The sequence below is a fragment of the Prionailurus viverrinus genome, chromosome E1 (assembly GCF_022837055.1).
Source record: "Prionailurus viverrinus isolate Anna chromosome E1, UM_Priviv_1.0, whole genome shotgun sequence".
NCBI classification, from domain to species: Eukaryota; Metazoa; Chordata; class Mammalia; order Carnivora; family Felidae; genus Prionailurus; species Prionailurus viverrinus.
The window spans coordinates 25,164,186-25,170,529 of NC_062574.1; positions in this window are offsets into that span (position 1 = coordinate 25,164,186).

Genomic DNA, 6,344 nt, shown 5'->3' on the forward strand with positions numbered 1-6,344 from the left:
AGGATTTTGGTGAGGCAATAAGAAAATTCTTTGTTTGGGATCAAAGCATTATACCTAATATCCAAGAGAAGATGGGAGAGTTCAGGTACTCCTAACTAAACAGAACCTGCCCGTGATCCTATGAACAATCAGGATCATTAAGTCCATCATGTACTAAGATCTAGAACCCAGATAGAACCCAGATGATAACTCACTGTGGACTAGCAACAGAAATCTCTCTTACATCCTGATGATATGTAGTATCTTTCTTTTCTGCTAACAAGTGTCCTCAGGGACCTGGTTTCTTCAGAAGAGACACACCCTCTCTGAAACTGGATGTCAATTTTAGAACTTTGGATCATTCCCCAATTAGGCAAGAGCAAATTTTGTAACATAATGTTATCCATTCTATTTTGAAAATGCCCTCTGGTGGACAGAACTAGTATCGTTTTCCTTTGTAACAGTTAACAACAGTCATTGAAGATAATAGAATAGGCATAGGGAGTGAACAAACCCCTCTACTTGGGTTCACTCTCCGTGTAATCCAGCCAATATGGCCTTTGATGACCACCACCATTTTGCTTGTCTTTTCTGCTTCCCTCTAAATTAATCATAATACAATTATTAAGAGGAAAATATTTGTTTTTACAATTTATGTTATCATGCTGTCCAAGTTTTTAGGTATTGTGGTAGCAAGATATTTTAGGAAGGTATATGCAGTAAAGGTCAAGTGCTATGCAATTATGGGAAGTTAGTCATTAAAAAAATTTTTTAATGTTTATTTTTGAGAGAGAGAGAGAGAGAGCAGGGGAGGGGAAGAGACAGAGGGAAACACAGAATTTGAAGCAGGCTTCAGACTCTGAGCTGTCAGTACAGAGCCCAACATGGGGCTCAAACCCACGAACTGTGCAAGATCATGACCTGAGCATGTGCAAGATCAGACTCTAAACTGACTGATTCACCCAGGCACCCCAGGAAGTTAGTTACTAGTATATCCACTCTCCAACAGCATAGAATGCCTGTGCTCACCAGGAAAACCACTAACCCAAAAATCCTATATATCATCTAAGAATTCAATAGATGCCTTATTACTTGCAAAAAGTATAAATCATGACTGTTTCCACGCATAAGAGTAGCAACCAAAAGCTCTGGAAGTTTTTTTAAACAAAGGTAAGAAGCATTCCTTGACCTCAGACATTGAACCATTTTAGACAAGATCCTTGAAATCTTATCTTGAGAAATGTCAGAGAAAAACTGAAATCCAATCTGGGTTTAAACAGAAAAACTATCTGAAACTTATAGAAGCACTTGAAACATCAAATTATCAGTGACTACACTTTTCTTGAGTCATGTAGAAGCCCTTTTGTGTTTCTTCCCTCCTGTTGATCTGTCTCCTAGGGTTAGTGGAATAGTACATTTCTCCCTCTCTCCCAGCCAGGAATTTCGTATTTGAATGTTGTCAGTTAGAGGAAGTGACAGAAATAAACACCTATTATAAGTTGTCATCAATAATAGTTTCTGATGAGAAAGTTTTAGAAATAAGGGGAGGGGTCTATGGCAGACCCTCTGGGCTTCCTCCTTATATCCCCTCAACTCATCTCTGCTTTCAGTCACAGCTGTGGTGGATAGTTCTGTGTGAGTCAGGTGTGTTTAGCACTGACAATGCCCATGGCCATATACTGTGCATCTTCCATATTCTGCCCTAGGACAGTCCCCAGTGCCACAGGAGTCTGCTAGACCCATAGACAAGTGCAGTCCAGGGCAAACTCATCTGAAGGGGAATGAGAGGGGATGATGATCCAGGCTCCCGTCCTTCAGATGGACCATTCTGAGAGGCATCCTGTAGTTTCTCAGGAGGTCCTGGCTAACTGGAGCCCCTGTTGCCCACAAAAACAATCTAGTTAATGACCCTTATGTGATCTTTTCCTTCTCTATTTCATTCTCCTCAGTCCCTCCTGTGATTATCTTCCAAACAAACTACCTTTACCCAATTCCTTCTCGCAGGTTCTGCTTTCAGATGAACTGAATAGTCATCATTGGTATTTGAGTTCTCTGTACAGGAACCCAGATATCTTGGCACTTGGTCCCTCCAGGGAACCATGTGGCTGGGGATATGTGGGAACAAACTGATGGCTTTGAGTCTAGGATAATACTGCAGTGAACAGAGACAGATAAGGGAGGAGAGAAAAGAATTCAGACCTGGACAAGGCAGAAGAGGAAGGGTTTTCATGGAATGGAGAAGAGGATCAGTGGGGGTCCTGGACAATCCAAAAGGAGCATACACCTTCACTCTAGAAAGGAGACTAGCTCAAGACTGTACTGAGGCTACATTGACATATTACTCCCCCTTCCTATTCTTCCCTAATTCTTATTCTGATATGATCTATGAGCCCCAGACACGTGCAGGAACATAGAATAATGGCTATTACCTCCATTCCAGGGATGATATATGACAAATATGAAACTTCTAAGGAGAGAAGGGAGTGCATGGGTCAGGCCCTATAGCCAAGAATCCCTAGTTCATTCCTACCCTTCCTTAGCCCCTTATCTCCCTGCTTTTTTTGATATTCCTAGCTGGTCATCAGGTAGACATTCATGATAGGTTATAGGAAGGCAAAGGGCATTGAGCTCTTCACTTTTACCCTGTATATGTGATTCTCGGGTTCAGGAGTTGTGGTGCAGCCTCAGTGCTAGGTCACTTTTGTACCCTTATATGATCGCACTGTTATTTTGCTTTCTCCATTTCTCCCTCTAATTTGTCCAGAGGAGTAATTCTCTTCTTCTTGTACTCTTTGGGAATGGGTTTCTAGATACTGTTACTCATTCCCTAAACATATGAAGAAAAATTAAAATCCATTAGGAACAGACTTCAAACCTCAAGCAGTCTCTAAGACAGACTCAGCTTTCACTTTTGCTTGCAAAGAGCCTTAAAGTCAGCCTGAAATTAGTAACTAGAATCTTCTCCATTCCCATGTGTCTCCTGGGCATGTGCACAGCCTTGTGCATTTGCACAGTCTTATTTATTTATTTAATTTATTCATTCATTCATTATTTATTTATTTATTTCATTTATTTTTAAAGATTTTATTTATTTATTTTTTGATTGGTCTCTCTCTTTTTGTTCTTTGTTCATTTCTTTCTCTTTTTTTTGTAATTTAACTTTATTTTTATTTTTTAAAATTTACATCCAAATTAGTTAGTGTATAGTGAAGCAATGATTTCAGTAGATTCCTTAATGCCCCTTACCCATTTAGGCCATCCCCCCTCCCACAACCCCTCCAGCAACCCTCAGTTTGTTCTCCATATTTATGAGTCTCTTTTGTTTTGTCCCCCTCCCTGTTTTTATATTATTTTTGTTTCCCTTCCCTTATGTTCATCTGTTTTGTCTCTTAAAGTCCTCATATGAGTGAAGTCATAGGATTTTTGTCTTTCTCTGACTAATTTAACTTAGCATAATACCCTCCAGTTCCATCCACGTAGTTGCAAATGGCAAGATTTCATTCTTTTTGATTGCCAAGTAATACTGCATTGTGTGTGTGTGTGTATACACCACATTTTCTTTATCCCTTCATCCATCAATGGACATTTGGGCTCTTTCCATACTTTGGCTATGTTGATAGTGCTACTATAAACATGGGGGTGCATGTGTCCCTTCGAAACAGCACACCTGTATCCCGTGGATAAATGCCTAGTAGTGCAATGGCTAGGTTGCAGGGTAGTTCTATTTTTAGTTTTTTGAGGAACCTTCAGACCGTTTTCCAGAGTGGCTGTACCAGCTTGCATTCCCACCAACAATGCAAGAGATCCTCTTTCTCCGCATCCTCGCCAACATCTGTCGTTGCCTGGGTTGTTAATGTTAGCCATTCTGACAGGTGTGAGGTGGTATCTCATTGTGGTTTTGATTTATATTTCCCTGATGATGAGTGATGTGGAGCAGTTTTTCATGTGTTGGTTGGCCATCTGGATGTCTTCTTTGGAGAAGTGTCTATTCATGTCTTTTGCCCATTTCTTCACTGGATTATTTGGTTTTTGGGTGTTGAGTTTGATAAGTTCTTTATAGATTTTGGATACTAACCCTTTATCTGATATGTCATTTGCAAATATCTTCTCCCATTCCGTCAGTTGCCTTTTAGCTTTGCTGATTGTTTGCTTTGCTGTGCAGAAGCTTTTTATTTTGATGAGGTCCCAATAGTTCATTTTTGCTTTTGTTTCCCTTGCCTCTGGAGATGTGTTGAGTAAGAAGTTGCTGCGGCCAAGATCAAGGAGGTTTTTGCCTGATTTCTCCTCGAGGATTTTGATGGCTTCCTGTCTTACATTGAGGTCTTTCATCCATTTTCAGTTTCTTTTTGTGTATGGTATAAGAAAGTGGTCCAGGTTCATTCTTCTGCATGTTGCTGTCCAGTTTTCCCAGCACCACTTGCTGAAGAGACTGTCTTTATTCCATTGGATATTCTTTCCTGCTTTGTCAAAGATTAGTTGGCCATATGTTTGTGGGTCCATTTCTGGGTTCTCTATTTTGTTCCATTGATCTGAGTGTCTCCTCTTGTGCCAGTACCATACTGTCTTGATGGTTACAGCTTTGTAGTATAGCTTGAAGTCTGGGATTGTGATGCCTCCTGCTTTGGTTTTCTTTTTCAAGATCGCTTTGGCTATTCGCGGTCTTTCCCGGGTCCATACAAATTTTAGGATTATTTGTTCTAGCTCTGTGAAGAATGCTGGTGTTACTTTGATAGGGATTGCATTGAATATGTATATTGCTTTGGGTAGTATTGACATTTTAACAATATTTGTTCTTCCTATTGAGGAGCATGAAATCTTTTTCCATTTCCTTGTGTCTTCTCCAATTTCTTTCATAAGCTTTCTATAGTTTTCAGTGTATAGATTTTCACCTCTTTGGTTAGATTTATTCCTAGGTATTTTATGGTTTTTGATGCAACTGGAAATGGGATCGATTCCTTGATTTCTCTTTCTGTTGCTTCATTGTTGGTGTATAGGAATGCAACCGATTTCTGTGCATTGATTTTGTATCCTGCAACTTTGCTGAATTCATGAATCAGTTCTAGCAGTTTTTTGGTGGAATCTTTTGGGTTTTCCATATAGAGTATCCTGTCACCTATGATGAGTGAAAGTTTGACCTCCTCCTGGCCGATTTGGATGCCTTTTATTTCTTTGTGTTGTCTGATTGCAGAGGCTAAGACTTCCAATACTATGTTGAGTAACGGTGGCAAGAGTGGACATCCCTGTCTCATTCCTGACCTTAGGGGGAAAGCTCTCAGTTTTTCCCCATTGAGAATGATATTAGCATTGGGTTGCTTGTATATGGCTTTTATGATCTCAAGGTATGCTCCTTCTATCCCTAATTTCTTGAGTATTTTTATCAAGAAAGGATGCTGTATTTTGTCAAATGCTTTCTTTGCATCTATTGAGAGGATCATATGGTTCTTGTCCTTTCTTTTATTGATGTGATGAATCACGTTAATTGTTTTGCGGATACTGAACCAGCCCTGCATCCCAGGTATAAATCCCACTTGGTCGTGGTGAACAATTTTTTTAATGTATTGTTGGATCCGGTTGGCTAATATCTTGTTGAGGATTTTTGCATCCATGTTCATCAGGGAAATTGGTCTATAATTCTCCTTTTTAGTGGGGGTCTCTGTCTGGTTTTGGAATCAGGGTAATGCTGGCTTCATAGAAAGAGTTTGGAAGTTTTCCTTCCATTTCTATTTTTTGGAACAGTTTCAAGAGAATAGGTGTTAACTCTTCCTTAAATGTTTGGTAGGATTCCCCTGTAAAGCCATCTGGCCCTGGACTCCTGTTTTTTGGCAGATTTTTTATTACTAACTCGATTTCCTTACTGGTTATGGGTCTCTTCTAATTTTCTATTTCTTCCTGTTTCAGATTTATTTATTCTTTCTTTCTTTTCTTTTCTTTCTTTCTTTCTTTCTTTCTTTTGTTTTTAAAGATTTTATTTTTAAGTAATCTCTACACCCAATGTGGGGCTCAAACTCACAACGCTGAGATTAAGAGTTGCACGTTGTACTGACCGAGCCAGCCAGGTGCCCCTACACAGTCTTTCAGATCTCCTGGAATATGATACAGCTTTTCAGAGTTCCCTATGGTTACCCAGTTCTGCAGGATGTACTCTAAAATTCCTATCCTGTCTCTTGCTAACTGCAACCAAAAAAGCAAAGACTTACGCAGCAGCAATGTTGCCAGTAGATGGCTATTATTTTTGAAGATGCCCTGGGAGTAGGGCTTTTCTTTTTTTTTCTTTCTACTGAGCTGAAAGAATTCCGAGTTAAATCAAACAGCCAGAACAACCTAAAGAAAGATTTTCCAGGGAGCTGCAAAGTTTGGACAAAGAC